This window comes from Erpetoichthys calabaricus, chromosome 14 (genome assembly GCF_900747795.2).
Source record: "Erpetoichthys calabaricus chromosome 14, fErpCal1.3, whole genome shotgun sequence".
NCBI classification, from domain to species: Eukaryota; Metazoa; Chordata; class Cladistia; order Polypteriformes; family Polypteridae; genus Erpetoichthys; species Erpetoichthys calabaricus.
The window spans coordinates 80801560-80813865 of NC_041407.2; the positions used below are offsets into that span (position 1 = coordinate 80801560).

At 35.5% G+C, this 12306-nt stretch overlaps 1 protein-coding gene across 3 annotated transcripts in view; it reads right to left on the reverse strand.

The window, feature by feature from the left end:
- Positions 1-10582: 10582 nt before the first annotated feature.
- The window catches only part of epb41a (erythrocyte membrane protein band 4.1a), a 181378-nt gene continuing 179654 nt past the window's right edge, over positions 10583-12306 (reverse strand). For all 3 annotated transcript variants that reach the window (XM_051918993.1, XM_051918994.1, XM_051918995.1), the window contains one exon: positions 10583-12274. The gene's annotated coding sequence lies outside the window, so the exon portion shown is untranslated. The remainder of the gene's footprint in view (positions 12275-12306) is intronic.

Below are 12306 nucleotides of genomic sequence, written 5' to 3' on the forward strand. Positions count from 1 at the left end.
TTGGTGACACGCGAGGGAAAATATTCCTAAGTACACAGCGCTGCTGATGGGACGGTTGTGTATTCCAATATTTTAACTTAAATAACAGGCTGGTTACACTTGTGCCAGAATAATGAACGAAGGGCAGAATATGATGCAACCGGTCATCAAAACAAAAGGCAGGCATTCAAAAAAACATTTGAAATCCATCTGCCCATCATATCATAGAGGTCCAATGTTATGAATATACCTGTGCTCCGTGGAATAAAGTCGACATGTTGATTTTATTCTCAACATTTCCACTTTAATCTCGACGCTTATGTCGAGAATAAAGTCGACATATTGACTTTATTCTCACCGTTTATGTTGAGAGTAAAGTTGACATGTTGACTTTATTCTTGCTCGTCATTAAAGTAGAACATCGTAAACTAAACTTCATCTTGAAATGAATATTTAATTTACTAGATTTTCTCAAACCCCGTCATAAATTATGTAGCGCATGAAATGCTTTGTGTTGTGTTCCCCGCGCCATGTTAATCACTATGTGCTTCTTAAACTGACTTTCTCTTGCACCAAGAGAAGGCGCAGGCAGCGATCACCACACAATACATTCACTTCATGATATTCCTGCTCCCTGAACATTTACAATGCTAAGAAATACTTGATATCATTTTCATGATGAAATGCGTTAAAGCATGTACTAATCATGTGGGGGCACGGTGGCATGGAGGATGCACTGCTGCCTCGCAGCAAAAGGGTCCTGGGTGTTCCCTGCCTTGAGTTTGCATGTTTTTTCTGGTGGGTTTACTCGGCGTGCTTTAGTCTCCATTCAAAGTCATAGTAGGCAGTGGGGTTTTTGTTCTGCAAAATTGCCCCTAGTGTATGTGTGTGCTCGTATTCATCTGCAATGAGCTGGCGCCCCATTCAGGATTTGTTCCTGCCTCGCACACAATGCTTGCTGGGATGGCGCAAACCCTGAATTGATGGCAATAATTAAAAATAAGTTTATAACTAGTGTTAATTTCACAAAGACGTTTATCGTGTGGTGATTGGTTATGTGGAGAAAGAAAAAGGAAGGATAGGAACTTGGGTTTTGGTACGTCAGATAGAGACAGTATGCATGCAATAAAGAAAGCCCACTCAGAAGAAAATCCATTGAAATTCTGTATTTGTGTCTCCAACCACCAGCTCACGAACCCAACATTTACACAATATTTCAGTTTAACCTTTGCGATTCCCATTCACACATCCAGTTTTTTGGAGCCTCGTCACACCTGCTAAAAAGTTCTCTACACTGAACGTACACCTGGAGACTCCTTAGTGTGAGGGGGCAGCACTACCGCCACACCACCGTGCACGTTTAGTACATGCTTTAATGCATTTCATCATGAAAATGATATCAAGTATTTATCTTAGCATTCTAAATGTTCAGAGAGCAGGAATATCATGAAATGAATGCATTTTGTGCGGTGCTCGCTGTCTGCGCCTCCTCGGTGCAAGAGGAAGTCAGTTTAAGAAGCGCATAGCGATTAACTGGGTAGGGGAACACTTAACACAAAGCATTCATGTGCTACATAACTTATGGACGGGGTTTGAGAAAATGTAGTGAATTAAACATTCATTTTAAGATTGAAGTTTAGTTTACGACATTTCACTTTAATGACAAAATAAACTAATAGAATAAAGTCAACATGTCGACTTTATTCTCAACAGTTTATTTTTTCTTTTGTGTCCATATTTTTTTGCTTCTCCGTGGCCCTGATATGCTTCCGTAATTATCCCTACTGATTTGGCGCGGCACACTAATTTGTGTCTGTTACCGATCTCCTTGTGTTCAGCACTTTTGCATGGCGTTACTCCTTTGATTTAACGCATACTCCACCAAAAATGCTGACCTGTCCGACAGTAGACATTTACGAGCAGTCGCGCTGCCCGCTGTTTCGTCACACACAGCGATGTGATGAATTCTGCGTTTCATGGTTGAATGTGTATTAGTCATTTTACCGGGTGCTCTGTGATTGATGGTGGGACTGTAAACGTTGTTAAAATTGTATGAAAAATGCCATTTTGTTAGTTGTTACTTTAGTTGTTTTGGCATGCGTGTTACAGTGGGGCAAAAAAGTTATTTAGTCAGCCACCAATTGTGCAAGTTCTCCCACGTAAAAAGATGAGAGAGGCCTGTAATTTTCATCATAGGTATACCTCAACTATGAGAGACAAAATGAGAAAAAAAAAAAATCCAGAAAATCACATTGTCTGATTTTTGAAGAATTTATTTGCAAATTATGGTGGGAAAAAAAGTATTTGGTCAATAACAAAGTTCGTCTCAATACTTTGTTATATACCCTTTGTTGGCAATGACAGAGGTCAACATTTTTCTGTAAGTCTTCACAAGGTTTTCACACACTGTTGCTGGTATTTTTGGCCCATTTCTCCATGCAGATCTTCCTCTAGAGCAGTGATGTCGCTGGGCAACATGGACTTTCAACTCCCTCCAAAGATTTTCTATGGGTTGAATCTGGACGACTGGCTAGGCCACTCCAGGACCTTGAAATGCTTCTTACGAAGCCACTCCTTCGTTACACGCGGCGGTGTGTTTAGGATCATTGTCATTCTGAAAGACCCTGCCACACGTTTCAATCTTCAATGCCCTTGCTGATGGTTGGAGGTTTTCACTCAAAATCTGATGACACATGGCCCTATTCATTCTTTCCTTTACACGGATCAGTCGTCCTGTCCCTTTGCAGAAAAACAGCCCCAAAGCATGATGTTTCCACCCCCATGCTTTTACAGTAGGTATGGTGTTCTTTCTCCTCCAAACACGACAAGTAGAGTTTTTACCAAAAAGTTCTATTTTTGGTTTCATCTGACCATATGACATCTCCAATCCTCTTCTGGATCATCCAAATGCTTTCTAGCAAACTTCAGACGGGCCTGCACATGTACTGGCTTAAGCAGGGGGACACGTCTGGCACTGCACTGCAGGATTTGAGTCCCTGGCGGCGTAGTGGGTTACTGATGGTAGCCTTTGTTACTTTGGTCCCAGCTCTCTGCAGGTCATTCACTAGGTCCCCCCCATGTGGTTCTGGGATTTTTTGCTCACCGTTCTTGTGATCATTTTGACCCCACGGAGTGAGATCTTGCGTGGAGCCCCAGATCGCGGGAGATTATCAGTGGTCTTGTAATGTCTTCCATTTTCTAATTGCTCCCATAGTTGATTTCTTCACACCAAGCTGCTTACCTATTGCAGATTCAGTCTTCCCAGCCTGGTGCAGGTCTACAATTTTGTTTCTGGTGTCCTTTGACAGCTCTTTGGTCTTGGCCATAGTGGAGTTTGGAGTGTGACTGTTTGAGGTTGTGGGACCAGGTGTCTTTTATATTCATAACGAGTTCAAACAGGTGCCATTAATACAGGTAACGAGTGGAGGACAGAGAAGCCTCTTACAGAAGAAGTTACAGGTCTGTGAGAGCCAGAAATCTTGCTTGTTTGTAGGTGACCAAATACTTATTTTCCACCATAATTTGCAAATAAATTCTTTAAAAATCAGATAATGTGATTTTCTGTTTTTTTTTTCCCTCATTTTGTCTCTCATAGTTGAGGTATACCTATGATGAAAATTACAGGCCTCTCTCATCTTTTTAAGTGGGAGAACTTGCACAATTGGTGGCTGACTAAATACTTTTTTGCCCCACTGTATATATATGCCGCGTTACCAATAAATCTTCAATGGGAGAGCATCAACAAAGAAACATGGAAAATAAGATTTATTTAAAAAAAAAAAGTAATTATAATTAATAATTCATTACTTGACATCCAAGAACTTTGAACAAAGACATTTTAAGGAAAAATCATTCAAATAAATGTATTAATCCACTTTCACGCCATTGCCTGGTGCCTTGCCCTTAAACATTTACTCAGGTGTCATTAAAATCCTGTGAATGAAATAGCTTAAGTTCTATGTAAAAAAAAAAATCCTTTGCCTGCCATGACCACCCATTTAAATTGAGGGAGAATCTCATATTTCAAAAGGGAAACAAATGTTACTGCTAATACTGTGCACATTTTTGATTTTATGCACTTTAAGATGTGCCTGGGTCAGATTTCGGCGTTTATTTTTTTATTTTCAAAAGTGGAAAAAAGTATTGCTACTACCTCAGATTTCTGTTTGGTTATAGCTTTTTTTTTTTAATACATTTTTGATGTACTTGTGTCATATGTGAACAAATGTAAAAGGGAAACAATGAATAAACAGTTGTTTTTTTAACATTAATTTTGGTGTTGATTTAAAAAGTTGTCATTACCTGCTGGACTCCAGCTGCTGAAAATCTCTGGCCCAGCTGAATGTCTTGGTTTGAAAATCTGGTCCAACTGAAATTGCAATTGAATAGCCCTACTGTAGTTTATTATATTGTTAGATTTAAGGCACAGCCTTTGACATCATTAATCATATATTCTATAATACAAGTTTGCCTGAAGAAGGGGCCTGAGTTGCCTCGAAAGCTTGCATATGTAATCTTTTTAGTTAGCCAATAAAAGGTGTCATTTTGCTTGACGTCTCATTAATACAAACAAGCTTGAAGAACTATGTGCTGCTCTTGGACTTGTTAATTAAATATTTTAATTTATCCAATTAATTTCAGTATGCAAAATGATGCGATGACAGTAATCGCCATCATTAAAGGGACACTCCACCCAAAAATGACTTTTTTTTATGTTGCTTACCCCATGTAGTTTGTAGTGATGGTCAAAAAAATTTAAGCTCATGCTTTCATGCAGAAATAGAGATAAACAAGTTCATGGTATAATACAAGCCAACTGTGAGAAATATTGTACAATGTCAAAACCATGGGAAAAACATCCATGGAAAAAAAATCTGCCTCTGCCATTCATTCATTCCATTGGCAAGTCCCCTTTGAACTTGCGTCTCCTGTTTATGATGTGCGCCAATGTTTTTGGAACTATTTAACAATATTTTAGCAAAAATGCATGTTTTGAGGATATGAATGAATAAATGAAATGTGGATTATGTGACACGGGTGATGCAAAGACCTTTTTTTCTTGCTGTGATCACAGTATTGATCACGATTGGCTTGTATTATATGTTAGATCTTTTTTTTTTTTAAAAAAAAATCACTGTTCTGCATAAAGACACGAGATTGAAAATTTTCTCAGCCATCACAACAAACTACATGGGGTATATGAAACATAAACATCATTTTTTGATGGAGTATTCCTTTAAGTTCTAAAGTTTGCTTTGGTGTCATTCAGGGCTCAAAACTCGGGTCCATTCATTTTGCTGCTGGGAGAGAAGAGTTAGAAAACAAAACATTCACTTGAACTCAAGCATATAATCCTTGGCTAAATAGAAAGGGTATATCAAAAAAGTAAAGGCAATCTGAAGATTACGTGGGTAGTTTGAACACATTGAACTACCTATACACCATACGAACGTGTTGGATTGCTTCAGCTTCTATCCATTGCAGTTACCGCATAATTATCAAATTCCTTTTACCTTTTGATTTACCCTCGTATTTTTCTTGAACCAAATTACATTTCATCTATTGTGTCAGCAGGGATTCGATGAGCAGCAATAACTTATTGTCTTTAAGTACAGAAACATGAAAAAAAAAGCTATTAACTGGTAAGAATGATGCAGGCAGCACCTAAACTTTAAAGATTAGTTACACTGAAGCAGGCCATAATTTAGGTGTGACCTTTGACACCAGACTTAGACCACATGCATATTACAATATGAGCTAAAGTTACATTTTCAGCTTTAAAACAGATGAAAAATTAAAATAGTACAGTGGATACAGAGAACACAATTCAATCATTTATTTCTGGTACTGACTACTGCAGCCTACTATTCATGAGTTGCTCATACCACTTGAACTGCAGCTTTCAGCAAACTGAAAAAGCTGCTGAAAGAATCATTACTAGATCTAGGAAGCACAGCCATATAACCTCCGGCTCTTAAACCTACCACCTTGGTTTCCACTTAAGAGAAAAAATGAAATCATTCCCAAAACTTAACAAATAAAGCTTCATATTGCGCTATGTTATATGGGTTGGAGACGGTGGCACTGACCAGAAAGCAGGAGACAGAGCTGGAGGTGGCAGAGTTAAAGATGCTAAGGTTTGCATTGGGTGTGACGAGGATGGATAGGAATTAGACAGGAGTACATTAGAGGGTCAGCTCAAGTTGGACGAATGGGAGACAAAGTCAGAGAGGCGAGATTGTGTTGGATTGGACATGTGCAAAGGACAGATGCCGAGTATATTGGGAAAAGGATGCTAAGATGGAACTGCCAGTTAAGAGGAAAAGAGGAAGGCCTAAGCGAAGGTTTATGGATGTGGTGAGAGAGGACATGCAGGTGATGGGTGTAACCGAGCAAGATGCAGAGGACAGAAAGATATGGAAGAAGATGATCTGCTGTGGCAACCCCTAACGGGAGCAGCTGATAGAAGAAAATTGCCTTTGCCACATGATCCATCCACACATATACATATTGGAGAGTATGGTACAATCTCAAGATGACCCGCCTGGTAAAGATTCCAACAATTAACAACAACAACAAGTGAGGCTTGTAGAGTGATTTGCTTGCTTGTGTGAGATGCCCCCATCAGTCGCAGCTTTTAAATCCAGACAGAGGACTCATTAGTCTAACACACCCTGATCTAGAGCGGATGATTAGCTGATTATATTGTAATTTTCACAAACGTAACTGTGGCAATCACTGTGACCCATTACTAACACGGCTCTATTTGGTTCCTATTCTCTGTACCCTTCAGTGACAGTAGGTGCAACCACTGCAATACTTACCAAGCTGCTGCAACTGACATAGAAAATGACACAAGGGACATTGGGAGCTTTGCTTTCCAAGAAGGCAAGGCTTTAATCTTCATATACTACTGAAGGTGGGTGTCTTTTTATTTGACCATGGACTGGCAAAAATCTTTTTTCATTTCTCTCCTCCTGCTGTTTTCCTTTCCTCCACGTACAGGTGGTCTTATTTCAATTATGTTAAATTGACATATCTTTATGCTCTTATGTTATTTCAAATTTGTATTTCACTCTGTGTTTAAGGTAATTTGTGGGTTTCATGTATTTAAACGATGTAACTAATGGTTTAACTACTACTGAATTTAATCAAACAGCACTTGTTACAACCACACTAATATTAGCATGGAAAAGCTCTCATAGTTTGTGTGGACAAAGACACAAGAGGATGTGTGTTTCAAATTCACACTTTTAATCAAATACGTCTAAAACAGCTGGCAAACATAAATGGAAATGTGACAGAAAACTGTAAACTGTTTTTTCAACATTTAACATGGAAAAAAAAACATTAAGTGAAATCTTTTTTCATCTAGTACCTATTAAACGCTGTTTAATTTTAAATACATTACTTTATTACCATAAAAACATCAGGGGCCTATATTATTTACGCCATTTCTAATCAACTTCTGTTAAACGGCAAAAAGTTCTACAGACATACAAAGATATTAAAGCATTCCCTAAATACAATTGTTGACCTTCTGAAAGATAGTAACATTTAATGTTATCTGAAACTTTTAGAAAATAAAATGTATTTTAATTAATGGAGTAAACTGAGCATAGGTGCACTGGAAAAATAGTGCTTCAAAGAAAGATTCATTTTATATTTTAATATTTCTTTTCTAAATTTGAAAAACTTTAGACATACAAAAAAAAAAAAATTACATTTCATCAGTCTCTTGAACTACTTGTAACACATTATGTATGTGACTGGAAGCACAACTGAACTTTCTAAAAAGCCACACACTCTTTCATAGCTGCATACCAACCCAGGCTGTATTCCAACTCTTTATACACATCAGGAATGAACTGCCACAGGTTTTGAGAGTTACGTTGTATTTTAGAGAAAGTAGGTTAACTCTGTTATTAAGCACTGAGAACATGCTGAATAGACACCACAAAACATGTGGAGAAAGCATGCAGAACTACTCATATATTAAAAGGACTACAAGTATGCTTCCAGCAGTTACCGGTTAATTCACAAGAAATATTTATGTGCAATACATTATAGGTTTATAGGCTTGATAAATATGTTTCTAGATATACATAGAACTTATATTTGAACCCATGTCGATCTATACAGGAAAAAGTGAGTGGGCTCCAAACTAGGAAACTGTAGAGTTACCCATCCAGGAGTGCCTGTGAATTACAGGCTTGACTTTTGTGAGCTAGAATTGTGGACCTCAGATTCATTATCAAGATTGTCCTGGCTTTTACAGGTAATTTCTCCATTTTCACTTAAAATACTTCTTTTCATTACACATCAGGTTTATGTTTTCAGCCTGCAGAGTTACACATATTCATAATTTTAAAGATTACAATATACATAAAATCCATAAGGTCAATGTGTTCTAAACAAAAATGCATATTTAACCTTTTTAAATATTCATTTTCTAGAATGTTTTTTCGAATAACACAGTTATGGGTAACTGGAACTACTCCCAACAGTTTGAAATGGAAAGTAGGAAATCATCTGTGGGCACCATTCCACTATATGTACTTGCGCCTGATCAAATTCAGTCTTCAAATAACCAAACATGCACATTTTAATACGTGTAAGAAAAGCAACATACCTGATTAAAAATCCATGTGGACACAGGGACAATGTACAAATATAAAAAGATCATGGCTGCCCTGCAATATGAATCCACAACTGTACAACTTTGAGGCAGAAGCACTATGCGCAACACGATACTCGCTGCCTCCCATAGCTTAATAAAGTCTTGTGAAATAGCTTTAGGTAAAACAAAATAAATACATTTATTAATTTTACTATTTACCCTTACCTGTACTTAGAATCAGAAACACTATAGTGTAAACATTGTGACAATTGATACCGACTAAAAACAAACACCGATTAATTCCTTGCATACATCATGACTTTTTTAGCATGTATGCTGCATGTCCATGATATTCATATGGTCTTGCTGAATGCACACACACATAATTATTAATTTCAAGATAGACTAAACCTAAAAAAAGCAATCAACAATTATACAAATGTCATCAATAACAGTGAAAACTACTATGATATCATTCATCAAGTTTAGTTATGGGTAAGATCATTCAAATACCTAGAACAAACTGGTTGAGTACAAAAAAAGTTTTGTTTTCCTTCCCAAACACATACAAATTTTGGAGACAAATGTGATGAAGTACAGAGAATTATCTCTGGTGCAAAACCAGAAAAAGTATGAAAATAAACAATCATCAGAGTAGGAAACAATTCTAATTTAATGAAAGCTGTGGCAATACATTTAACATGATCCCAAAAAATGTAATACTTCAACAGCAGGAACTGGTCGCTGAAGCAGAAATTTATTAGATTTAAAATTGGCATAACAACATTTTGCAATAATTTTTCCACTAGGCAAAAATCTATTTATGATGTGTCTGTGTACCTCATATTTAATTTTTTTCTGAACTAGTAAATTAAGGGATCTAAAAAGATTAAAATATACTGCTTGCCACCTGCCTTAATAGAAAAGTATATCTGTGCCAACTTTACAACTGTCAAAAAACATACACTGCTTTAATAACCAATTACACACATCAAGTTAAAAAAAGTTTCAGTGAACTATATCTTAAACTCCAGCAAATGGTTATTCCTACAATATATTCAGAAATAGTGTGGAGCATGAGTCGAGTGTCAATAACTGAAGAGCTGAAAACAAATGAAAACATACGGTAACCCAAAAATTACAACTAAACCACACTTTACACACATGCATTGTGTTAATCAGACAACTAGAAGCCATAATTTTAAAACAAATGTACAATAAAAACCTCAGATTCATTTAGTTTGTTCTTAAGAATCAGAAGCAAAGTAAAAGTATATATTCACCTTTTATTCTAAAAAATAGATTCTGACTCTGATTTCCTACTGCTGAAAAATGCTAAGCAGCTATTGAAGTGATACAGAATAAAACAAAATCCACAAAGATCAGGCTTGCTGCTAGTTGGTGTCTTTGGAAATGCCTGGTTGTGAGACCTGATGCTTGATAAACTTATCAGGACTATGATTCCTTAGTTGAATGTTCAGGCTATGGAGGGTTTTTTTTTTCTCTTGTTGTCTCTTTAATAAGGGTAAGATTTTTAAATTACAATTTTAAGGTTGTTTATAATTTAAAATATTAACAAAACATATCTGTAAGCCTCTTATTTACTGATTTCATGTTATAAAATACTGGAGAATCTTGTTAGGTACACATAAAATATTGTTTTTGTAACATTAGTTCAATTTCTTTTGGGTGAGAATTACTTTGATCCACAAGATCTTTAGAGTTTCATAACGAAAGTTAAAACTGAACATGTAATTCCACAGAGAACTCTAAAAAATAATTAAAAAAAGGGAAACAAAGAATATCACAAAATAACTTAATCTGAAACTGTACACGTACATACACAAATTAAAGAAACGGAACCAGAACCTTTTGTTTTTGACATGAAGACATGTATTTAATTATTTTATACCAAAGCAGTACTTAAGTTCAAAATGTAAACTCAACTTTTAAATTCTTTTCAAATAACAACAAAACAGAACATTCTGTATATGTGATCAAAAGGCTATTTTATTACTATCTATGATGAATTTAAACATACTATCTTAATACATTGAGATTTTGGCATGATAATATTAATAATTATTAGTTTTATATTTTTGGTCAGTGGTTTAAATCTATATATCACACTGCAAAAAAAAAAATTAAAATAAAATAAAAATGGTATACTGCTCAAATGCCTGAACAATCAACTAAAACACATAGAGCTACAGATGTGTATTCAACAAGAAACACTTCAAATAAAAAAGAAATTCTGGTTACAAAAAAAAAAGTAAAATAATCAGTCATAAAGGATTAGTCCCCATTTTTCTTTAAACACTGTGGATGGAAAATGGAATCTTTGACAAACTAAAGAATTTTTCACCTCATTCACATTGTACAGATAACAAAAACAAACAAACTTAACTTAGCTGTAAGAAAATTATTTTTCAATCAGTAAAACACTTTTACTAACACTCAAAAAGATATACTGTCTCTTTAGAAAATAAAAACATATAAAATAAACATATAAAATTAAAAACAAATCCTGCAGCACACAGATCAAAAAAAAATCAAATGCAAGAAAATTTTTGATATTCACAGTATAAACATCTCCTGAATATTATTATAATAAGTGATAACCTGCCACTTAGTGATTCACTTAAAGACATTAAAACTTTTACACTTCCTGATAAAATCTGCATAAAACACACTCAACAATTAAAAAAAAATACTACATCAAGTGTCCCCATTCCAAAAAAAAAAAACCACTCAAAAAGGCAAAGATAACCTTTTTGTTCAAGAATAAAAGGTCCTTCTTTATAAATGAAAAGCAACCCACTTTTACAGTTACACCTATGATTCATAATAAGAAGGGGCTATATTTGCAAAAAACAAAAATTAAAATAGAACACATCCTAATTTGGACTCAAAAGTATCCTGTTTCCTCAAATTAAAAACCTGAAATACAAATATTTAATGGCAGGAGTACTGCACACTCTTAACTGGGGTATCAAATAGTAAGCATAGGCACTGTTGAAAGTGGAAACTGCAGTGTTGGTCCAAAATAAACAATAATAAATGACAACTGCACTGGAATTATCAGTTTAGATGTAAAAATGCAGCAATGATATTCAAAAATCAACTCAGAAAGACTGCTGTTGAGATCACCATAAGAGGGGGTGGGTTGGGGGAGAGACAATACACAATTCTTGCTTAATTTAAAGTTTCATCAAAAATTAAAATTAAAGCTTCTTCTTTCCTGCAAAGATCTGGGAAGTTCAAAGTTCAAAAACACACCATTTCTGGTATAAAAAACAGTTATAATTAATTAGAAATGTTCAGACTTTCGTTAAAAAAAAACTTGAGATAAAACAGCAGTTTTCTTCCTACATCTGGAATGCATTATCTTCTTTTAATCTTCTCCAATTTGTGATCTTCACTTTAGCTTTACAAATAGAAATAAAGTTTTGTTGGATATATTTCCTTATTGACTTCGTGTATTTTTTTTTTTTTAACTCAGTACTCTTCTCTTTCTGGTCCCATGATCCATGTCTTTAAAATTTGCTGGTCTGAGTGAGGGCAGTGTTAAATGCAACACGACATGCTTATGAATTGCAAGAGCTGCTGCTTTGTTTTAAAGATGACAAAAGGCGGTTGGTCACTTAAAGAATATTGGCCAATTCTTCAAACTCCCTGTGAAAAAAGAATATTACAAACTATGAAAT